This window comes from Molossus molossus, unplaced genomic scaffold (genome assembly GCF_014108415.1).
Source record: "Molossus molossus isolate mMolMol1 unplaced genomic scaffold, mMolMol1.p scaffold_m16_p_21, whole genome shotgun sequence".
NCBI lineage: Eukaryota > Metazoa > Chordata > Mammalia > Chiroptera > Molossidae > Molossus > Molossus molossus.
In genome coordinates this window covers 4988528-5013646 of record NW_023425357.1, presented here as the reverse complement: position 1 = coordinate 5013646, position 25119 = coordinate 4988528, and the positions used below count along the sequence as shown (strand labels likewise).

The 25119-nt window shown below is 43.7% G+C and overlaps 1 protein-coding gene, 1 non-coding gene and 1 pseudogene across 2 annotated transcripts in view; all 3 read left to right on the top strand.

Moving 5' to 3' along the window:
- LOC118638304 (zinc finger protein 615-like) overlaps positions 1 to 25119 on the top strand; it is a 279374-nt gene that overhangs the window by 144510 nt on the left and 109745 nt on the right. The window lies entirely within an intron of this gene.
- LOC118639722 lies at positions 1355 to 1461 on the top strand. The gene has a single exon (XR_004961274.1). It is a non-coding gene; the product is annotated as a U6 spliceosomal RNA (small nuclear RNA).
- Positions 13446 to 23541, top strand: LOC118638375 (annotated as a pseudogene).

Genomic DNA, 25119 nt, shown 5'->3' with positions numbered 1-25119 from the left:
GGTCTCTCAGGACCGCAGGCCAATGCTCCAACCGCTGAGCCAAACCGGCCAGGGCTGCACCAACATTTTTATCATAGGTGTGCCATAAAGAGAAGAGAGAGCGAGAAATTGAAAATATATTTGAAACAATGAGAGAACACGTCCCGAACGTGGTGAAGAAAACACACACACAAGTCCAGGAAGCACAGAAAGTCCCAAACAATATGTCCTCGGGTGAGGATAAAAAAAAAAATGTTGGTACACTTGAAGTTGTCTCAGAGGCTTCTTATATTGTCCTAATTTTTGTGGATTTTTTTTCTTTTTTGCTCTTATGATTGGGTGCTTTTTGCTTCCTTATATTTCAAGTAGATGGTTTACTTCTGGCCTCACCTACTCTACTATTGAGTCCCTATAATTATTCTTTATTTTAGGTAGTGCATCCTTCATTTCTGACTGGTCTTTTTTTTTTTTTTTTTTTTTTATGTTATTTATGTTCTCACTAAGTTCCTTGGAGTTCTTCTTAAATTCCCTGACAGTCCCATTAAGTTCCTTGAGCATCCTTATAACCAGTGTTTGGAACTCTGAATCTGTTAGATTGATTATCTCCATTTTGTTTACTTTTTTTTTTTTTTACTGGAATTTTGTTCTGCTCTTTCACTTGAGACGTGCTTTTTTACCTCCTCATTTTGGCTGCTTCCCTGTGTTTCTTTCTATGCATTCTTTCTATGTCTCCTAGGCTTTGTAGGGTGGCCTATTGTTCTAGTGTCAGGTAGGGCCCAGTGGCACATCCTCCCTGATCACCCCAGCTGGGTCCTCAAGCAGCCCCCCTTTTGTGGACTATATGTCCTTCTGTTGTAACTTAGTCTTGATTGCTGTTAGCATATCAACGGGAAAGATTTACTCAGGTTGATCAGCTGCAAGGACTGGCTGTGCCCACTGACCATTGGCCTGTGCCTCCCTTGGAGGATCAGTGGTGTGGGGGCCCAACACTCAGAGCAAGACTTACTTCAGCAGGGCTCTTGTACCCACTGAGTCCACTCATTGAGTGTGTCACTTGTGGAGGTAGGTGGTTGGGTGGTGGTGCCTTAATTTGGTCTTATCTGTCCACTGAGTGTGCTGGCTCTGGGACAAGGTCAGCCACTGCCTGTGTTCTACCCAGCGCCACTCAGCATGAGCTACAAAGTGATCTGCAAATGGCTGCTTCTTGTGCTGGGCTGGAAATTCCCAGGAAAAGCCAAGTTGTGAACCAAGGCTGGCTGCTTCTAGTGCCAGGCCTGGGGGTCACTTAATGAGAGGTATGGGGCTTGCTGAGGCCAGATGCTATTTGTTTGAGAGATTTTAGGAAAATCTGAAGCAGTATGCAAGACAGGCCAATGTGCTTGCTTCGGCAGCACATATACTAAAATTTGAACGATACAGAGAAGATTAGCATGGCCCCTGCACAAGGATGACACGCAAATTCAGGAAGCGTTAAAAAAAAAAAAAAAGCTCTGGCCAGTTTGGCTCAGCGGTTAGAGTGTCGTCCTGCGGTCTGGAGAGACCCGGGTTCAGTTTCCACTAAGGGCACGTGCCTCAGTTGCAGTTTGTCCCCAGCCCTGTTTGGGTCGTGTGGGTGGCAACCACATGATGTGTCCCTTGCACATTGATGTTTCTCTCTCTCTCTCTCTCTCTCTCTCTCTCTCTCTCTCTCTCCCTCCCACTCTATCTGAATAAAATATCAAAAAATGTCCTCGGGTAAGGATTAAAGGAAAAAAAAAAAAAAAAAGACAGGCCAATCCTACAGTAAAGCCATTGAGAACAGCTTGGGTGGACCCAAAGGTTCAGTGAAGCAAGGCTCAGAGAATCATCAGGATGGGGCAAACAGTGTGAGCCAGGTTGCTGGAGTCCCAGATATGGTGGCTGACTACTACCTTATGGAAGGGCTCACCAAAGGAACACCAGCCTCCCACAGCAAGTTAGTCCAGGAGAAAGCTGCCCTTCCAGCTCTCACTTCTCCTCCGTATGTCTCTGGTGCCTTTCAAGTTGCCTCCTCAATGCTGGAGCCCTGAAGAAAGGATTCCCAGTAAGTCTGTGCACAAGCCCTTTAAGAGGAACTGCCTGGGACTCCACCAGCCTCAGCTTCCCTTGGTCTAAATCCGCAATGGTTTTACAGGAAGAAATGGTGTGGACTTTTCTTCCTGTCACTAGAACCTTGAGCTGGGAACCCGGTGTAGGACAGGGTCGCCTCACTCCTCAGGGAGGCCCCTCACATGGTACCCTCCTGATTTTTATCCACCACATGTGGGTGTGGGAGCCGCCAGACCGCCCTACGCCCCTCCTACCAGTTTCTATGTGGCTTCGTTAATTTTGTTGTTGTAGGACTTCCATTTAGCTTGATGCCCCATGGTACTGAATGATAGTTGTTCTGTAGTTTAGTTGTAATTTTGATGTAGTTATGGAGGAGGGGAGTACTGCATTTACCTACCCGCCACCTTGACCAGAAGTTATTAGCTAGTGTGTTTTTTTTTTTGTTTGTTTCTTTTATTGATTTTAGAGAGAGAGGAAGGGAAAGGGAGAGAGCAAGAGATACACTGATGAGCGAGAACATGAATTGGGCATCTCCTGCATGCCCCACACTGGGTATTTGTACACAACCTGGCCATGTGCCTCGACAGGGAATCGAACCAGCCACCTGTTGGTGCATGGCTTGAAGGTCAACCACAGAGCCACACCGGACAGACTATGAGCTTGTTTTGGAAGAGTGCCTTGCTTTCAGTATATCCAACAGGTAAATTGATCACCCAACTTCCTCTAAGACATGTTAGGATAGTACTCTTACTGATTTCATTTATAGTCGTTGTATGAAAATTTCAAAAGCCTGGGCCCTGTGGCTCAGGGGATTGAGCCATTGTCCCGTGGACTGAGAGGTCCCAGTTGGATTCCCAGTCAGGGCACCTGCCTGGCTTGATGGCTCGATCTCAGCTGTGAGAGTGTGAGAAGCAGCTGATCAATGTTTCCCTTTCACATTGATGTTTGTATCTCTCTAAAAAATATAATAAAAATTAAAAAACGAAAAGAAAAGGAAAGGTCAAACATGTGTATCTAACATTGGAATGTTGGCTCATTGGGTGGTTTGTCATCCTGTGAACCAAAATTTTGCAGGTGTGTCTCCCAGTCAGGGTACACACCTAGGTTGGGGTTAGATCTCCAGTTGGATGCACAATGGAGGAAACCCATTGGTGTTTCTCTCTTACATTGATGTTTCTCTCTCTCTCTCTCTTAAAAATAAAAATAATTAAATTATCTGGTAAGGATTAAAGGAAAACAAACAGAAAAAGAAAAACTGCAGCTCCACTTATAATAACCCTTTTTATCACTCCATTTCAATTTTATTATTTTATTTTATTTTATAGTTTTTTATCCTCACCTAGGACATTGTTGCATTTATCCTCAGATAGATCGGGAGGGAGAGAGGGAGGAAAAGAGAGGGAGAAACATTGATGTGAGAGAGACACATCAACCAGCCGCCACCCACACCACCCCAACAAGGTCCTGGGACGAACTGCAACCAAGGTATGGCCTCTAGATGGAACCGAACCCAGGACTCTGTGGTCTGCAGGCTGACACTCTAACTTCTGAGTACAGTCAAGAATGGAGTGCAGCTATTGAAAGAGAATGGGCACAAATACAGAACAAAATGATTCTTTTTTGATATATATATATTCCCATTGATTTATTAGTGATGAAAGAAGGGAGAGAGAGGTAGAAACATCGATGTGAAGGAGAAACATCAACTGGCTGCCTCTTGCACAGCCTCCATTGGAGATGGAGCTCGCAACCCAGGCGTTTGCTGTAACCAGGACATCTCAGTCCTTGTCCATGAGAAGATGCTAAATACAGTGAGCCACACCTACTGGACTGAACAAAGTCATTGACATTTGCTATCCCACTGCAGTGCCTGGACCAAAAAGAACATCAGTTTGAAAACAGGCATTGACAGGACTGTTGAACACTGTCTGTAGATCCTATTACATGTTCACAATGAAATGTATTTAAATGAACACTGGCTTTCTCATTATTAAACATGTGTGTACATTTTGGGGGGAAGATATATGCCGCAGGTATAGCAGTTCTCTACCCCAGCGGCTGAAAGCAACTAGGCGCTCACAGTGTGCGCAGCACGAAGTTCTGAAAATTTCCCCGTGTCTTTGAAAGAGTCAAAGTGAGAGAGGTTATTTTTTAAAAAATAGTTTTTCACTTTGAGAGAGAAACATCGATATGAGAGCATTACATCAACCAGCTGCCTCTTGCACGCCCCCTACTGGGGTGGAGCCCACAACCCTGGCATGGGCCCTCACCGGGAACCAGGACCTCTCGGTGCATGGGTCGAGGCTCAACCATTAAGCCAAAGCAAACGGAGAAAACGACATAATGTTATTTATAGCTTCTCACATTCCCCAGGTCCCAGGTCCCTGGTCTCCGGCCCCGGAGCGCTGCCTTCTGTACGGCGGGAAGGTGTCCCAACATGGCGGCCCCCATGGCGCCCCCGCCAGGTGGGCGGGGCCAAGTTGGTCCCAAACACCGGAAAGCGCCGCGGGACTTCCTTCCGCAGCCTCAGCGCCTACCCGCCAGGCCCGAGCAGCAGCGAACGGCAAGTGGAAGAGGTTCTCGGCAGCGCAGCTGTTGCGCTTTCACTGTGGGTCTGGGGAAAAAGGTCAGTGTGTGTTTTTCCCCGGAAGGATTTTGGTCACAGTAGGAGTTTGGTTTCTCCCAGGGGGAGGCGGAGGTGCTGAAGCCGGAGCCTGGAATTAACACCGGGGTGGGAGGGGGAGGGGAGAGGCGCCCACGTGGACCCCGGTGGCCCTGCCTGGAGTGGCTGCTCAGCCGGCTGTGCGAACTGCTGGGCACGGACAGGTTGCGGGTTGGATCCCCAGGTTGCAGGCTTGAGCCCCGGTGTCTGGGATGCGGGGAGGCTGACCAGGCTCCCTCCCGGGTGGTGGAGAGACTGTACCTCTGGGGCTCTGTGCTCTGTGATGAGACCTGTCTTTGTGCCTCTCGTGTGGTGTGAGCCCGATCAGCTCCTGGTTGGACGTGACCTCTCTCGGACCTCGCCTGGTCTCCACACCCAGCCTGGTCCGCGTGGGGTGGAGGCACAGCTCTGCCTGGCGCAGGGCCTTCTGTGTGGTGTCCAGTCTCATGTTCTGTCTCCTGTACAAGCGACAGGGCACGGGAAGCCACGAAGCTTTCGGTTTTCTGTTGTGAGCAATTGTGAGTTTGGTATGTTAGAGTGGTCTTGGTTTTTGTCTGGTATAATTTGTTTAAAGGTGGAGGCTTATTTCACTTAGTTGCGGACCCTGCTGCTTATGGCGGGTGACCGAGTGACAGGGATTGCAGGAACTCCCCAGCAGTTGCCGGAGTTTTTATCTGGAGGAACATCCCTGCTCTCCCTCTGACATAATCAGCCGCCCAAAGGCTTAACTCATCAAAAAAACAGGGATGAGAGATCCCATTTGCGTGTGTGATCTGCTCTGTCAGAGAGCTCTCTCAGTTCCTGTCTGTCTGTGATGGAACTTTGGTTTCAGATATTCTTTGCTTGTTGTCCTATCTGTGAAGAGCTTCGTTTGCTCTCTGCTGTTATATGAACACAGGGAATCCTTTGTCTCTGCTGTTTGGATGTTGTGCCACTCAGACTTTGAGAAGGTCATTTGCTGTGCCGGTTGGTATGAGAGAAGATTGTGAAGCTAGTTTCCCAGTCTTTCCTTTGGAGAGCACTCATTTATTTACTTTAGATGTTGTTTGTTTCAGTTTTGAAATAGGGTGAAATGTCTTCTTATGAGCGAGATCTCGTGTTGATGCATCATAAGTATTCTCAGAAAAATCTAAACTGCTGGTTCAAAGATGGTAGTAGGTCTCACTTCCCACGCAGGACATAAAAGAAAAATGTGATAAAGTAAATCTTGTAAACATTCCAGATCGTCCACCTGGAAGCTGTGCAGACTGGAAGCAGCAGGGGCCACTGCCCCACCTCTGTGAGAAGGGGTACATGGTACTTTTAAATTCTGCTGGAGGCTTGGAAGCAGCTGCAGCATTTGAAACAAACCTTGGGGCCTGTTACCTCCCCTTTCCCTGCCTCTTCTCTGGCCTCCTAGAAGCAGCCAAGGACAACAGAGAGTTAAACAGCTCACTTTGGAGCTCAGTAAAGGAATCCAGTAATCACCAAGAATCATATGGGTAATGGAATTTGAACTGATATATTTTTGGTTATAAAAGTAAAATGCAGCCCTGGCCAGTTTGGCTCAGCGGTTGAGCGTCGGCCTGCGGACCAAAGAGTCCTGGGTTCGGTTCCTGCTAGAGGCATGTACTATAAAAAAAAAAAAAAATCCTCGGGTGAGGATAAAAAAAAAAAGTAAAAAAATAAAATGCACCCCAGTTGGTGTGGCTCAGTGGATGAGAGTTGACCCAAGTACCAAGAAATTGCCAGTTTGATTCCAGGTCGGGGCACATGCTCAGGTTGTGGGACTGATCTCCAGTGGCGGCCATGCAGAAGGTGGCCAATCTATGTTCTCTCTCACTGATGTTTCTATCTCTCTCTTTCTCTCCTTTCCTCTTTCTCTAAAAATCAATAAAGAAAAAGAAAAAAAACAAAAACAGGTTTGTTTTGCATGGGTTGGCAGGAATAGGTTCATGTTATTTATCTCTGCACTAAATTTGTCCTTACAATTATATATATCAAAATGTAGTTTTTCAAAGTCTTTGGTAACTTAAGCTTTGGAGGTTTGCTGGGTTAAATAATTAAAATGTTAAATATTTAGGTATTTTAAAATAACAGGATACTAAAATGTAAATTCATCTCAGTTTTCCTAGTCTTGGCTTCTTGTTACAGAGAAGCCAGAGGATGGACTTTGAATTTGTCAATGAATATTTTATATGAAAAATGAGTTTTTAAAATGTAACGGTAATTTTTTTTTCTTTTTCCTTTATTGATTTTACAGAGAGAAGTAGTGAGAGGGGGAGAGAGATATAGAAACATTGATGAGAGAGAACATCAATTGGCTGCCTCCTGCATGCCCCCACTTGGGATCAGGGCCAAAATCCAGGCATGTGTCCAGACCAGGAATTGAACCTGTGACCTCATGGTGCATGGGTTGACACTCAACAACTGAGCCACACTGGCTGGGTGATAAATCTTAAGTAGATCAACTTTTGGCCTTCCTTTTTTTTTTTTTTTAAACTCATCTTTATAGTTGAATACATTACAGATGTTTCCCCCTTTTGTCCCCCAATGACCCCCGCCTCCCCAATCTAGCCCCCCTCCTGCCTTCCCCACACTATGGTCTGTGTCCATTGGTTATGCTTCCCTGTGATTGTTTCTATGTATTAGGTAGTGTTGCTATATCTCCTAGGCTTCATAGGGTGGCCTATTGTTGTAGGTGTCTTGTAAGATCCAGTGGCAGAACTTCTTTGGTTTATGTCATACTGCCCTTCCTCCCCCCTTTTGGTGAGGTTCATCAATCTAACAACCAATTTGTACTTCTTAATTCCTTCATCTTTTTCACCCATCCCCCCAACCCCCACCCACCTGGCAAGCAACAAAACTTCTCTGTATCTAGGAGTCTGTTTCTGTTCTGCGTGCTCATTTTGTTTGTAGATTTGATTGTTGATATATATGTATTAATTGCCATTTTATTGTTCATATTTTTGTTCTTTGCCTTCGAAATTCTTGCCTGTGAAACTCTTTATATGGCCATCGATTCTAAATGATAGCTTTGCAGGATAGAGTAATCTTGGTTGTAAGTCCTTGCTTTTTATCACCTTGAATATCTCTTGCCACTCCTCTCTGGCCTCCATAATTTCTTTTGAGAAGTCAGCTAACAGTCTTATGGGAGCTCCATTGTGGGTAACAGACTGCTTTTCTCTTGCTGCTTTTCAGATTCTCTCTTTGTATTTAACCTTTGCCATTTTGCTGATGATGTATCTTGGTGTGGACCTCTTTGGATTCAAATTGTTTGGGACTATCTGTGCTTACTGGACTTGTGTTTCCTTCACCAAGTTAGGGAAGTTTTCTGTCATTATTGTTTCAAATAGGTTTTCAATTTTTTGCTCGCTCTCTTCTCCTTCTGGCACCCCTACGATACAAATGCTAGTATGCTTGAAGTTATCCCAGAGGCTCCTTACACTATTCTTTTTTTTTTTTTTTTTGCTTTTCTGATTGGGTGTTTTCTGCTTCCTTTATTCCAAATCGATGGTTTGCTTCTTGGCTTTACCTGCTCTCTATTAATTCCTTGTCATTTATTCTTTATTTCAGTTAGTGCATCCTTCATTTCTGACTGGTCCTTTTTTATGTTGTTGATGTTCTCACAAAGTTCCTTGGAGATCTCCTTAAGTACCTTAAAGGTCTCACTAAGTCCCTTCAATGTCTCACCAGTTCTTTGAGCAACCTTATAACCTGTATTTTGAACTCTGCATCTGATTGATTGCTTATCTTCATTTTGTTTAGTTCTTTTCCTGGAGTTTTGTTCTTTTCTTTCATTTGGGACATGTTTCTTTGTCTCCTCATTTTGGCTGCTTCCCTGTGATTGTTTCTATGTATTAGGTAGTGTTGCTATGTCTCCTAGGCTTGACAGGGTGGCTTATTGTTGTAGGTGTCTTGTAAGATCCAGTGGCAGCCCTGGCAGTTTTGGCTCAGCGGTTGGAGTGTCAGCCTGCAGACCAAGAGTCCCAGGTTCAGTTCCCCCTAGGGGCACGTACAAAAAAAAAGATCCAGTGGCAGTCTCTCTGATCACCCCAGCTGGGCCCTCGAGGTGCACCCCTAGTGTGGGCTGTACACCCTTCTGTTGTAATCGAGTCTTGATTGCTGTTGGTACATCAATGGGAGGGATTTACTCAGGCTGATCAGCTGCAAGGACTGGCTATGCCCACTGACCTCTGGCCTCTGACTACCTTGGAGGATCAGCTGTGCACGGGCCCACACCACAGAGCAAGACTTACTTCAGCAGAGCTCTGGTACCACTGAGTCAACTCACTGAGGGTGTCACTTATGGAGGTGGTTGGGTGATGGTGTTTTGATGTGGTCTGGAGCTGTCCACAGGGTGTGCTGGCTCTGGGGCAAGGTCAGCCACTACCTGTGTTCTATCCGGGCCACCCGGCATAAACTGCAAAGTGATCTGCAGATGGCTGCTTCTAGTGCTGGGCCTGGGGCCATTGAACGAGTGGTATGGGACTCGTTGAGACCAGATGCTGCTTCTTTGAGAGAACTTAGGAAACTCTGAGGCCGAATCCAGGACAGGCCAATCCTATGGTAAAGCCTTTGGAAACAGCTAGGGTGGACCCAAAAGTTGCTTGGAGTCAGGCCTCAGGGAATCACCAGGGTGGGGGCAACCAGTGTGAGCCAGGCAGCTGGAGTCCCAGATATGGCAGCTGTCTGCCAGCTCTTGTGTTCCGGAGAAATCCACCTCTCCAGCCCTCGCCCCGAGGCCAAACAGCTCACTTCTTCCCTGTATGTCTCTGGTGCCCTTTGAGCTGCCTCCCCTCTAAGCATACAGGGAGCTTGTCCAAGTAAGTTCGTGATCCGCCCCTTTAAGAGGAGCTGCCTGGGGCTCCAGCCACCTGAGCCTCCCTGAGCCTCAGTCCCCACTGATTTTTCCAGCCAGAAATGATGGGGATTCTCTTCCTGGCACTGAGACCCTGAGCTGGGTGTCTGGTGTGGGACAGGGACACCTCACTCCTCAGGGAGGACCTTCCCAGCCGAGGTGTCCTCCTGATTTTTATCCGCCACACGTGAGTGTGGGACCAACCTGTCCTCCTCTGCCCTCCTACCAGTCTGTTTGTGGCTGCTTCTGCTTCTTTAATTTCACAATTGTAGAACTTCATACAGTTCCCTATTGGGCAGTTCTGAACGATGGTTGTTCTGTAGTTTCGTTGTAATTTTGATGTGGTTGTGGGAGGAGGCGTTACCGCGTTTACCTACGCAGCCATTTGACCAGAAGTCTACTTTTGGCCTTTTTACAAAACGCTATGAAATAGACCTGAAGATCTTACTTACTTTTTTAGTGGTTACACAACTAAGGGTAAAGAATGTTAATTAGTTGGAAAGAAACTGAATAATTTCCGTGATTGAAGTTGTAGGCTATGGAGATACTTATTTTTGAAAAAGAAAGTTGTTGTAAAACTGGTTATTTCTGAATGGGTAAAGAAGGCGTGTGAAAGTTGTTGAGAGGGTTACTGCTCTCCCATACGCCGCAGTGTTGGAATAAACGCTCTTGTAGGATTCCACCTCGTCTCTGCTTCATTGGCTCAAGTGCTGACCGGTGCCCAGACCCATTCCTTGTGCGGTTATATTTTAATTACTATGCGATGAGGTGAGGGATATGGTGCAGGTTTAACCAGCTGTGTATGTAGAATCTGTGAGTTGCTTGTTGTTAGCCATTTAGACCCACAGGAGTAGAGCAAGAACAATAGGCCAGGTACAGAAGGTGACCAGGGCAGAAAGGCCAGGGTGCTTAGTAATGAGACAAGGGCCTTGTCCACGGGTGAACTTTTCTCCGCTAGCATAACTGGATATTGGTTATTTTATTCTGGTTAATTTACAGCAACTGCAGCCCTGGGAGGAGCATGCAGAGCTGGTGAAAGTCACCCTAGAGAAAGACATTGACATGTGTGAGGACAATGTCCTCTGTGAGGGTGTCTTCCTCACTTTAGCAAAACCACCTGCACCATCTGGAGAAAGCCGCCCTTATATCTGAATAACAACCTTCATCCTGTTTAACTGTGCTTTTCGTGAGAATCTCCCCTGCTACTCTCTACTCCCAGCACTTTTTCACTGTAGGTGAAGTTGGTATTTTAGGTGATGGCATCGGCCATTTGGGCCAATTACTCTGTCTTTGTGAGTCGCATTCCTGTATGCAGGAAGTATATGTGCTATTAACTTTTTTATTGTTTTTTTCTGTTAATCTGTGTACTATCCATTTCATTATCAGGTCCACCAAAAACCTAGACTAGAAGAAGGAAACATTATTCAGCCTCTGTGGTGTCATTTTCCTTATCTTCTGTCAGTCACTCCCCTTAACTCCAAAGAGTGAAGGAATATCCCCACCACATGTGGAAGCTAAGGCTTCCAGGAGACCAGATAAAGGGACAGCAGCGACACTGTGGGCATTGGGGTCAGGAGCACTGCATCATCGGGTCCCAGAGGAAACGTACCCCTTGTGGAATATTCTCCTGAGCCCACGGGTTCTGACCCTGGTGTGGACAGAAGTGCTGCCCCGTACTGAACCTGCACAGCTCAGGGGCGCCTGCAGGGCTCGGCGGTCTTCCCCACCCAGAGGCCAAAACTCTCCCTGTCGGATGGTCTGAAGTGAGAACTGCTAACTAACCACCAGTCACAAGTGTAGTCATGTCCTCCCTGGTATCTGTTTTGACAGAGGTCAGTCTTTCCTTTCTTGAACCTATTATTTGTTTTCATCTTGGATAACATACCTTTGGACTGTCAGGGAATTTTACTTTTTTACAGACCCCCTCTAGCACAACTTCCCACCACAGTAGGAGACCACAGAACCTGTAATTGGTGTTTTTATTGTATTAAACTTTAAGTGTTAACTGTTCTGCATCTGCCCATTTAAAATAAGTGTGTAGCCCTGGCCAGTTTGGCTCAGCGGTTAGAGCGTCGGCCTGCGGTCCGGAGAGACCCAGGTTCGGTTCCCGCTAGGGGCACGTACTTTGGTTGCGGTTTGTCCCCGGCCCTGGTTGGTCGTGCGGGTGGCAGCCACTCGATGTGTCCCTTTACGTCGATGTTTCTCTCTCTCTCTCCCTCCCACTCTATCTGTACAAAAAATGGAAAAATATCCTCGGGTGAGGATTAAAAAAAAGAAAAATAAGTGTGTGTGTGTGTGTGTTTATCAAATACTAATGATTTCCCTAGTTTGCTTCCAGTCTATCACCCCCACTTCCAATCTATCACCAATTGATTTCATGTAATCCCCTATGTCTTCTCATTTCATTCTAATGTAGAAAAAAGGCTGTAAAACTGCCACTTTCCAAAGCATTATGCAATCCATTGTCATTTTGCTTCCTGGCAATTGTCAGCGTGGCTGAAATGAACAGATAAAAATTCTCCACAGGATTGGACATTTCTTACATGGACACCGCAAGCAGTTGCATCGTGTGAAGCAAGGAAAAGTTCCAGGAGGATTATCGGCGTTTCCAGGACTAATTAACTGAAGACAGATTTCTAAACAGAAACCTAGAGCTGACCAGAAACTCAGCGAGCTAGAGCTTTCCCGCTGCCAGCTCCTGTCAGAGAGCAGAAGAAAATGCCGCAGGCTCAGGTGACTTGGTTTTTATTTTTAATCTTTCTAGGCAGTATTTTTACTATTGAATATTTGAGAGAGTGGAGTGGAAGGATAGATGTATATTGAGAGACAGAGGGAGACACATTGATGTGAGAGACACACAACCATTGCTTGTTTCCCACAAACACCTTGACGGGGCTGTGATCTTCACTGCAACTCAGGTACTTGCCCTTGTCTGGAAATCGAACCCACAGGCCCTCGGTTCTTAGGCTGACGCTCTAACCACTGTGCTACATGGGTCTGGGCTTGGTTTGTTTTATTCTTTCCTTCTCTTATTAATGTGTTTGTAATGCCTATAGAAAACGACCTTTGTTTGTATTGAAAATTTATGTTTTCTGTCTCTCAAATATAAGAATTTGATTATATTGGAGGTGTTTTGAGGTTATCATGAACATTTAATTTCTTCACTTTATACTGACATCTAATTGAATGAATGCATGGATGACTGTACAATTACAAATAGCATTTTAGTAGGCATGTGACTATTCAACTGTATATTAATATTAAACCTAACTCGCTATATAGATCTATATAGATGCAGAGTATAGAGTGAAAATGAGCCCTGACCGGTTTGCTCAGTGGTTAGAGCATTGGCCCGTGGACCAGGGAGACCTGGGTTCAATTCCTACTAAAGGCATGTACCTTGGCCCTGGCTGGTTTGGCTCAGCGGTTAGAGCATCGGCCTGTGGTCCGGAGAGGCCCAGGTTCAGTTTCCGCTAAGGGCACGTACTTCTGTTGCAGTTTATCCCCGGCCCTGGTTGGTCGTGAGGATGTCACTTTCATGTCGATCTCTCTCTCTCTCTCTTTCTCTCTTTCTCTCTCTATCTTCCCCTCCCTCCCTCCTACTCTATCTGAACAAAAAATGGAAGAATGTCCTCGGGTGAGGATTTAAAAAAAAAAAGGCATGTACCTTGGTTGCAGTTTGTCCCCAGGTCCAGTCGGGATTGTGTGGGTGGCAACCAGTTGATGTGTCTCCCTCACATCAAAGTTTCTCTCTCTCTTTTTCTTCCTGTCTCCCTCCTGCTCTATCTGAAGATAAAAGCAAAAATGTCCTCGGGTGAGGGTAAAAAGAAAGTGAGAATGAGCAGAAAAACAAACATTTCTTCCACATCATGTGAAGGACATCCTGCAATAAACAGCATGGTGTTGTTACAGGAATCCCTGTCATTAAATGAGGTGGCCGTGGAGTTCACCTGGGAGGAGTGGCAGCTCCTGGACCCTGATCAGAAGAACTTGTACAGGGATGTGATGTTGGAGAACTTAAGCCACCTGGAGTCATTGGGTGAGGACAGCTCTCCGTGTCACCAAGTACCATATTGTTAGTGTCTGTTCTTTTCTCGTCCGTTTAATTCTTCAGAATAACTGCCGTCCCCTCAAAGTGTGGAATCTCATATCATTTTCTTGCCCCAGGCAGGAGGGTATAGTGTCCCCGCTCCAGAGGGAACAGTCCTTGTGTTAGAGATGTGAAACCTGTTCATTCTCCCTCCTTGGCACACCCCAGCCCCATTCAATATGTCTAAGTCTTCTGTCATTTTTCTCGAGCAGGGTATCAGGTCAGTATACCAGACATGCTCTCCAAGTTGGAACGAGGGGAAGAACCATGGACAGCACAGGATGAGCTCCATCTAGTCTGTACAGGTGAGTGAAGGAGACTCAACAAGCTGGGCGGCCGGGAAGGCACATTCTAGTCAGAGCAGGCGTCAGAGCCGTGGCAGTGAAGGAGGAAACTCGACCCTCCTTCTATGGATGAGAACCCTGTTTCTTTCTTTCTTTTTTTTTTTAATCTTTACCCAAGGACATTTTTTCATATTTTGTTCATATAGAGTGGGAGGGAGAGAGAGAGAAACATCAACGTGAAAGGGATACATCAAGTGGCTGCCACCCGCTCGACTCAACCAGGGGAGTCTGGGACAAACTGTAAGCGAGGTACGTGACCTTAGTGGGAACCGAACCTGGGTCCCTCTGGACCGCAGACTGAAGCTCTAACCGCTGATCCAGCTGGCCAGGGCAGAACCCTGTTTCTTTGTAGACGTTTAAAGGAAAACATACATTTTTTGTCTTCTGAGCTCTGACCTTATTTTATCTTCATCTTGTTTTTGTTTACGTTGTTTTCTTCCTTTTAGGGTTTTTAGATCAACCCCACCTTTGTCCACAGTCACAGTGTGTCTTCCTGTATTACCACCTCTCTTGCTGTAAATTACATTTTCCATGGCTTTCTGGAGACACACGTTTGAATTCATCACCTTTTGTTTTACTGCTGGATTTTTCTGGTTTCTTAGGAAACTGCGATTTTTCTCCATAACCTCCAATCCCACCTTGGATACTGTTTGCTCATGATAACCTTGTTTTCATGGTGCATTTATTCATTTTGAACCCCCATCCTGCAAGGTTCTTCCTACTCAGTTCTCATCGCTATTAAATGTTCCTCCATTTCCATGTGTTAACCTCTTCCTGATCTGTGAAATGGACCCCCAAATACTTCTTCATGTAGATTGTCTAAGGTAGGCTTTCTTTCCAAGTATTTTACTCCTCAGTATGGCAGCGGGACTCTGGCTTCTCCTTTTCTGTGTGAGAGCAGGACTCATGGTTTTAATCCTTTTGAAAATTTACTTTCTCTTCTTGCCGAGATATTTAAAATACTGTCTATTCTGGCATCAGCTGGGATATTCCCGACATGCTGAGCTTCCTTCTGAAATGTTTCTACTGGGTCATTTGATGAACAGGAAAGATCTTACCGTGTTACATGAGATGCAGGCCAAACTAAGTCATAGGTTATGTCTGCTTCCAATGACTTCCTCCCCAGTTTTCCTAATTTAGATTTTGTTTCACTCTTAGATGTTATGGCTGCATTTTTTTATCCTAAAGAATTTGTTTTTTTATGTTCTTGATGCTTTTACTTACATATATTTTACATACTGTACAATTTACATGTTAAAATTATATATTTAATTGGTTTTCAATATATTCATAGTGTTGATCAATCATTCGCACAATTGTTTTTGGAATATTTTACATGTACATATTCTCATCGTGGTCTTGATTCCTATAGCTTTGTAGTAAGTTGTGAAATTGCAAAGACTGAGGCCTCCAACTCTGACCTTTCTTCAGAAGATTATTTTGCCATCTGTAATGTTTTATTTTTATTTGAATTTTAGAATCAGCTTGTGAATTTCTGTAAAAATCTTTGGAGTTTGATAGCGATTATATTGAATCTCTCTTTTGTATAGTTAATCCTTTTTATTCATATTATATGTCTTAATACTCTTCCTTTTCTTCTTATGTTTTTTTTTTACTCCTCACCAGACAAGTGTGTTTACATTTTTCTTCAGACAGAGTGGGAGGAAGGAAGGGAGGGAGGGAGGGAGAGAGAGAGAGAGAAAGAAATCAACGAGAGAGAGAGACACATCCACTGGCTGCCACCTGCATGACCCCCAGCAGGGCTGGGGACAAACCACAACCGAGGTACGTGCCCATGGCTGGAATCAAACCCCAGACTCTGGTCTGCAGGTCGACACTATCCAGTTAGCCAAATTGGCCAGGGTTACCCTTCCCTTTTTTTAGTATATTCCTCAGTGTGATAGTTGGTGTTTTTTTTTTATGCTCTAAATGGAATTTGGAATTGTTTTCTTGATCACGTTTCCTGATGATTCTTTGCCCAAATATAAAAATGAAATCAATTACTTTCTCATCATATTCTGATTACACTTGGTCTCAGGTAATCCAGTGTCCTGTGTAATGAAATTGCAGCTTCTCTTTTAGTCATTGCCATGGTATGTTATCACCTTACTAACATAGTCTCCACCCTCCTCCTGCACACATTGTAATGTGTCCACACCTGTGATTGCCTCCTGCTATTGAGGTGAACCCTATGCCTTTAAACTTGCTTTAATATAGCTAATATTTGAAGGTAACAACCGTGCAAAAAGGTGAATCAACCTTGTTCCTACTCATCCCATTATTTTCCTTCTTAGGAGTTGTAGTATATAACCAACCATAACCTTATATCGTAAGGTAGAAACGGCTGTAAGGAAAATAATCAAGCAGTGAAAGACCGGGTGCTTGTCCCGAACAGGGCTTTGACGAGTGGAAATGGTTGTCTGATAAGGTGCCTTTGAGGACATAGATGACGGATGTGAGTCATCCCCCTGGAGTTTTTTAAATGTGAGTCTGCAGGAAGTAGAAAGAGCTGAATGTGTAATGTGTGTGAAGAAGTTCTAGTAAGCTTGTCTGGATGAGTCAAGTGAGCAGATGGAAGAAGGACCGGGGGTGGGGTGGGGGTGAGGACAATGGGGTGGCAGCTGTGGTTCTGAGATTCAGGCCACACATCCCCTCTTGAGGCCATTTTAGACCTTGCTCTCATTCCAAATGAATTGAGAACCAGGAAACACCTGTGAGTAGAAAAATGGCATTATTTAGCTAATTTTTTTAAAGGCCCATTTTGCCTATAATGTAGAAGTTCAAGGAGGACAAGTTACTGTTATAATCAGGGTTACAATTTCTAACAGTAAAACATGCAGATTGAAATTATGAAAAATAATCTAGGAAAGAATCCAGGAGTGACATGATATGGGCCAAATTGTCTAACCTAATTTAGTCAGTCTCTTAAAAGTATCTCAAGTTAAGCCGGGCCGGTGTGGCTCAATGGTTGAACATTTACCTATGCACCAAGAGGTGGTCAGTTCCACTCACTGTCAGGGAACATGCCCAGGTTGTGGGCTAAGTACACAGTGGGGATCTTGCAGGAGGCATCCAGTCGATTTTCTCTCTGATCAGTGTTTCTCTCTCCCTGTTTTCCTATCTCCCTAACATCAATAAAGGAAAAGAAAAATTTTTTAAGGCTTCTACAGTGAAGAGACAAGAAGCAGAAATAATTGAGGTGGTTTCCTTTTACCCTTTAAGCAAACTGTCACATTGTGGACGGGTCATCCAAGAGGAAACAGGACCTTAGTCCTACAACCTCAGGAACCAAAATCTGCCCACAACCAGGGAGCTTGGCCGAGGTCTCCTGCTCCAGATAAGGCCACACCTGTGACTCATGTCTTCTTCCAGTCTTGTGAATCTGAGAAAGGGACCTAATTAAGCTCTCCTTACCACTCCCTTTGGGTCTGCAAATTTTCTTTTGAGAAATTTGCTGGCAGTCCTATGGGAACTCTCATGTAGGTAACTAACTGCTGTTAGGTAACTCTTGCGACTTTTAAGATTGTTTTGTCTTGAACCTTTTGCACTTTGATTATGATGTGTCTTGGTGTGGGCCTCTTGGGGTTTATATTTAGAACAACGTGCTTCCTGGACTTGTATGGCTGTTTCCTTCACCAACTTAGGGAAGTTTTCTGTTCTTATTGTTTCAAATAGATTTTCAATTTCTTACTCTGTCTCTTCTCCTTCTGACATGCCTATGATGTGAATGCTGGTATGTTGAAGTGGTCCCAGAAGCTCCTTACACTATCCTAATTTTTGTGGATTCTTTTTTTTTTTTTCCATGTTCTGAATGGGTTTATTTTGCTTCCTTATATTCCAAATTGATGGTTTGCTTCTTGCCTTTTCCAACTCTAATATTGAATCTCTGTAAATTATTCTTTATTTCAGTTAGTGCCTCCTTCGTTTCTGACTATGCATCGTTCATTTCTGACTCATTCTTTTTTATGCTCTTGAGGTCCTCACTAAGTTCATTGTTCATCTTTATAAACATTGCTTTGAAATCTGCGACTGTTAGATTACTTATCTTTGTTTCATTTAGGTCTTTTCCTGGAGTTTTGTTCTCTTCTTTCATTTGGGACATGTTTCTTTGTCTCCTCATTTTGGCTGCCTCCCTGAGTTTTCTTCTATGTATTAGGTAAAGTTGCTCTGTCTCCTGGGCTTCTTAGGGTGGCCTATTGTCCTTAGGGTCTAGCTGTGCCCTCCTAGTGCACCCCATATGTGTGGACTTTACACCCTTCTGTTGTAACTGAGTGTTGATTGCTGTTGGCATGTCAGCGGCAGGGTTTTACTTAGGCTGATCAGCTGCAAGTGCTGGCTTTGCCCACGATGCACCACTCTCGGACTATCTTGGAGGATTAGCTGTGCAGGGTCGGTCGCAATGAGCAAGACTTACTTCCGCAAAGATCTAGTTACTGCTGAGTCCATTCCTTGCTTGTATCACTTGTGGAGGTGTTTGGGTGGTGGTGGTATACCCTGGGATGACAGTATCCACTGGATGTCCTGGCTCTGGGGTTTTCTACTCAGGGTCACCAGGCATTAGATACAAAGTGATCTACCATCCCCCAGGCAAATGCTTTGGTTAGAAAAACACAGAACTGGCTCTGGCCAGTTTTGCTCAGTGTTTAGAGTGTCAGCCCTCAGACCCAAAAAACCCAGGTTCGCTTCAAACCAAAGGCCTGTGCCTTGTTGTGGTTTGTCCTCGACTCTGGTCGTGGTCGTGTGCGTGGCAACCAGTCGATGTGTCTCTCTCACATGCATATTTCTCTCTCTATCTTCTACTACGTCTCAAGATAAATGTAAAAATATCTTCGGGTGAGGATTAAAACCAAACACAGCCCTTGTGGGTTTCTTTCAGCGGTTAGAGCATCGGCCCATGGACCAGAGAGCCCCAGGTTTCGATGCCGCTAAGGGCACATACCTCGGTTGCAGTTTGTCCCTGGCCCCAGTTGGGTCGTGTGGGTGGCAACTACTCAATGTATCTCTCTCATGTCGATGTTTCTCTCTGTCTCTTCCTCCCTCCTGCTCTATAATAAAGAAAAAAAGCCAAAAAAAATAAAAGTAGTTTAGATCTCGTTAAGAATTTTTATAGAGCTTTAATCTCTGGAAAGTTCCTGCTTTTCCATGAGTCAGTGTGTTGAGCTGAAAGGTGACCTAATCAATTAGTCTGTCTGGTGACTAACTCTGTCCTGAGGTTGTATAGAGACCCTGTGCTACCACCAATTAGCATAAACTCACCTTCATTAGTAAATATTTTATTCTTTATTGATATTAGACAGAGGAAGGGAGAGGGAGAGAGACATAGAAACATCCATGAGAGAAATCGATTGGCTGCCTCCTGCATGCCCTCCGCTGGGAATCAGCCCCACAACCTGGCCATGTGCTCTGACCAGGAATGAGATTGGTGACCTCTTGTTGTATGAGTCAATGCTCAATACCTGAGCCATTACAGCCGGGCATAAATTATTATTATTATTACTATTTTTTAATGTATAAGAATTGATACTCATATCACTTAAGGTATTGCAAGATTCTAAAAAGTTCAGTCTAATGAAATGAACTCCGGACAGAAATGAATGATACAAGTTTTTTCCAACATAGATTGTCACTAAACAGTTATCTCACACGAAGACATTTTGTAAAAACTGTTCTATATCAAACTAAGATTAGGAGAGAGTGCAGAGTGAATGACTGTTTTCTTCTTTCATAGAATTCAGTCAAGATGATGATCCTCTCCAGTGTCACCTGCAAACTGAAAACATTCAGAAAAGTGTGGAACGATGCTGTGAACATAACGCGTTTGCCAATATTGTGCATCAGATTGAAGGTCGTTTCCCACTAATGCAAAATTATAATTGTGAGATACATGAAAAACTTTTAAAATCAAAATTAGGTTTTGAAAACCAAAACAGAAGCTGTACCTTAACTAACTCTGGTGAGTTGAATGGACATGGGCCATGCATTCTGCACGGCAACCAACAACGTTACCCTGAAATTACATTCTCTTTCAGTATGGAAAATGTGAATAATAATAAGCCCCAGGTCATTCAGCAACAGAGGACTTACAATATGGAGAAAGCCCACGTATGCACTGAATGTGGGAAGGCCTTCTTCGAGATGTCTCTTCTCACACAGCATAATAAAGTTCATAGTGAGGAGAATCCTTATGGATGCAGTCTGTGTGGGGAGGGCTTCTCCACGAAATATTGCCTCTCTGAACATCTTAGAATTCATGCAGGACTAAGACAGTGTGAGTGCTCTGAATGTGACAAGACCTTCCTGAAGAAATTAGACTTGAATATACATCAGAAAACTCACATGGCAGAGAAACCTAACACTGGTGCTGAGTGTGAAGAAATGTTAGTGAAAATATCTCAGTGCACTTGTCACCACCAATGTCACACAGGAGAGAAACCCTGTGCATGCAGTGAATGTGGAAAACAATTCCCAGTGAAGCTGCAGCTTGATAGACATCAATGGACTTATTCAGGAGGGAAACCTTATATTTATAACGAATGTGGTAAATGTTATAGAAACAGTGGTTGTATCACCAGACATCAGCAAAACAATACAGGAGTGGAGCCCTATGTATGTAGTGTATGTGGTAAAGAGTTCACAATGGAAGTTGACCTTATTTCACATGAACAAACTCATTCTTCAGAGAAACCATATAGGTGTACTGAATGTGGGAAATGCTTCACTGTAAAGAGATCTCTGATTGAACATGAGCTATTTCATACAGGAGAGAAACCTTATATCTGTAACGAATGTGGGAAACACTTTGCCAGGAAGAGATCACTGATTGGACATCACCGATTTCATACCGGAGAGAAACCTTATATCTGTAGTGAATGTGGGAAAGGTTACCCCACGAAGAGTTGTCTGATTGTACATCAGCGATATCACACAGGAGAGAAACCTTATATTTGTAGTGAATGTGGAAAAGGTCACGTCACAAAGAGCCAACTGATTGTACATCAGCGATCTCATACAGGAGAGAAACCCTATGTATGCAGTGAATGTGGAAAAGGCTTCCCAGTGAAGGCACAGCTGGTTTTACATCAACGGACTCATACAGGAGAGAAACCTTATATCTGTAGTGAATGTGGGAAAGGTTACACCACAAGGAATTGTTTGATTGTACATCAGCGATCTCACACAGCAGAGAAACCTTATATCTGTGGTGAATGTGGGAAAGGTTTCGTGATTAAGAAATATCTGATTGTACATCAGCGATCTCACACAGGAGAGAAACCCTTTGTGTGCAGTGAATGTGGAAAAGGATTCCCAGTGAAAATGGAGCTCGTTGTACATCAACAGACTCATACAGGAGAGAAACCTTATGTGTGCAGTGAATGTGGGAAAGGTTACACCACGAAGAGTTGTTTGATTGTGCATCAGCGATCTCACACAGGAGAGAAACCTTATACCTGTAATGAATGTGGGAAAGGTTTCATCATTAAGAAATATCTGATTGTACATCAGCGATCTCACAAAGGAGAGAAACCTTATATCTGCAGTGAATGTGGGAAAGGTTACACTACAAAGAATTATTTGATTATACATCAACGATCTCACACAGCAGAGAAACCTTATATCTGTAGTGAATGTGGGAAAGGTTACACTACAAAGAATTATTTGATTGTACATCAGCGATCTCACACAGCAGAGAAACCTTATATCTGCAGTGAATGTGGAAAAAGGTACACTACAAAGAATTATTTGATTGTACATCAGCGAACTCATACAGGAGAGAAGCCTTATATCTGTAGTGAATGTGGGAAAGGTTTCACCAGCAAGGACTCCCTGATTATACATAAACGATCTCACACAGGAGAGAAACCCTTTGTGTGCAGTGAATGTGGAAAAGCCTTTTCAAGGAAGAAGAAGCTGATTGTACATCAACGGAGTCATACAGGAGAAAATCCATATACCTGTAACGAATGCGGGAAAGTTTTGACCAGGAAGAGCTCCCTGATTGTTCATCAGCGATCTCACACAGGAGAGAAACCCTTTGTCTGCAGTGAGTGTGGAAAAGCCTTTGCAGAGAAAAGGAAGTTGGTTGTACATCAGTGGACTCACACAGGACAGAAACCTCATATCTGTAGTGAATGTGGGAAAGGTTTCACCAGGAAGTACCCTCTGATTATACATCAGCGATCTCACACAGGAGAGAAACCCTTTGTATGCAGTGAATGTGGAAAAGCCTTCCCAGGGAAGAGGAAGCTGATTGTACATCAACGGAGTCATACCGGAGAGAAACCTTATATCTGTAGCGAATGTGGAAAAGGTTTGACCTCGAAGAGATCGCTGATTGTCCATCAGCGATCTCACACAGGGGAGAAACCGTTTGTGTGCAGTGAATGTGGAAAAGCCTTCCCAGTGAAGAGCAAGCTGGTTTTACATCAGCGGACTCATACAGCAGAGAAATGTTATACATGTAGTGAATGTGGGAAAGATTTCAAAGCAAAGTGTTATCTGATCGCACATCAGCGAAAACACACAGGTGAGAAGCCCTATGTATGTAGTGTATGTGGGAAAGGCTTTTCCATGAAGATGGATCTCACTTTACATCAGCAAACTCATACTTGAGAGAAACCATATATGTGCATTGAATGTGGGGAAGACCTTACCATGAAGTTTCATCTCAGAGTACATGTGGAGAATTCATGCAGGAGATAAATTTCTATATGCAAGAAAAGTGGCTGAAGCTTAATTGGGAGAAAAGCATGCTTATTGCACATCTGCGAATATGAAGAGAAACTATGTATTTGCAGTGCATGTGGAAAGGGCTTCGCCATGAGCAATGCATCGGCGAGGTCGTAGTGCAGAAAATTTGAACAAACACTGTGAATAGGATGAAGACTTTAGGAAGAAAGCATGCCCACACCACAGATATTTTACTCAGGAAAGACTTCCTTTGCATATGCTTAATGTGGAAAATTCTCATTACCCATGGGAGAATTCACAGAGGAGAGAGAAACCCTGTGAATGGGAAGAATGTGGGAATGCCTTCGCTGTAAGGTCAGGACTCAGTGTTTATCAGAGAAAACCTACAGGAACAGGGCCTTATGGGTGCAACTGTTGTGGGAAAGCTTTTGGGGAAACCCTTAGCACATAGTGGGACCTCAAGAAAATAGTGTACAATTAGGAATAACTTTTCGCAAAGCATGTAGTACTGTGTTTACTGACCGTCTACCTTGTAGTTTATATCAATGAAAACATTTCTAGAGCAACTCATATACAGTCAGCCATGATGATGATATTTGCAGACACTGTATGCCTGAAAATTTTTTATTAAGGTAAACTTATAAATGCGTCAGACTTGGGAACCCTTCGGTTTAAGTAGAGCCTATCATATAATCATGAGGGATAAGGAATGAAGGATTAGTTGCGATTGTAGTAAAGAATTTCCTTAATAGTAGGTGTCACTTCCCACTATAGATACTTTTCACTGACAGAAAATATGGAGTTTCAGATATTTATGTTGCCTCATTATTTGTCAGAAAATCCTTCAGAAATAACTCGTGAATGTATTCAATTTTATGGTCTTTTTTTTTTTTTCAAAATTTTAATCCTTGAGGATATTTTTGCATTTTGTTCATACACAGTGGGAGGGAATTAGAGAGAAACATTAATGTGAGACAGACACATTGATTTGCTGGTTATGCGCGACACCCACCAGGTCCAGGGACTGAACCGCCACCTTCCTAACTGCTCGTGACTGGAATACGACCTGAGACTTTTTGGTCCACAGGCCAAAGATTTACCTCTAAGCCAAACGTTCCTGGGGTCAGTTATGCACCCTTGGCAAATCCTCAGATAACTCTAAGAAGGAAAGAAAGAAGCTTGGAGTAAAACAGCGTTCTGTCACGTCGGGATAGATGAAGCACCTCACAAGTCATTGCGGACAGGATACCTTCACCCTATTTCTACTTGTCACTGATTTTATAATTTTTAAATACTGGCAGGTACTCCCTTTATGGATTACATTTCAATATTTCAACACAATCTTGCACAGTACCTATTTTATGATGTAGTAATTTTTGCATTTCTTTAGTTCCAAGATTGTATTATTTCAAAATACTTGAAGTTCTTAAAAATGAAATGGAATTTATTTATAGCATAAGAATAAGAACATATTTGGATGTGTTTAACCAAGGTAATACAGAGTATCCAGTAGTATATACAATTAGTAAAAAATGATGTTTTTATTAATTTTCATCTTTGTAATAAGTTTCAAATTACACAAACTGAAATTTTCCACAGTTTTCTTAATGTCATTCAGGTTACTCCCAAAGGTAAACATTTACAAGATCACAGTATATTATCAAATAGAGGAAAGAGAAATTGTTAAAATGCAGTTCACTACAGGATCTACGTGTCTCCTATTTTAACAAGCACCCGTCTTGTTTGGTTTTTCAATATAGTGTTGAGAAAGTATATCACATATGTAGGTTCCAGTAACCAAAACCACTATAAAAATGCAGGATTTTCCTTGTAACAAACCTTCCTCCTCCTAGCCCTTCATAAGTCACAGCCTTTTCCTGACCTTCATCTTGGGAATCACAGTTCTTTTATCTATATTTGTTGTCATTTATACAATATTAGAAAAATGGAGTCATTCAGCATGTACCCTTTTGATATTGCCTAGTTGATCTTGGGAGGAGTGAAAATGCATACATACTGGTTTCTATGCCTGGGAACTTCCTAGTGATGACAGCACTGAAAGCATTTATTGTTGTATTGAGGGGACCACGGTTGTAATTTTGAACTTCACACATCCAGAGAGGACAAGGGTCTGGAAATAGTTAATGATCAGTCAAGCCTGCTTCGGGAAGCCTCCGTAAGCATTCCAATAGGAGGGGTTCGATGAGCTTGCAGGTGTGTGAACACATCCAGGTATGAAGAATGCACTGCACCCTGATTTCTTGGGGCCAGAAGCTCCTGTGCATGGAACCCTCCTGGACCTCGCACGCTGTATCCCTTTATCTGGCAGTTCATTCAGTAACCTTTATGATTAGCAGTTGTTGAGTTGTGTATTCCCTATCACTGTATTTTGATGAAATGTCAGACCACGTTCTGCCAAATGTTATGAATGATGTCAGTTTTCTGTGAG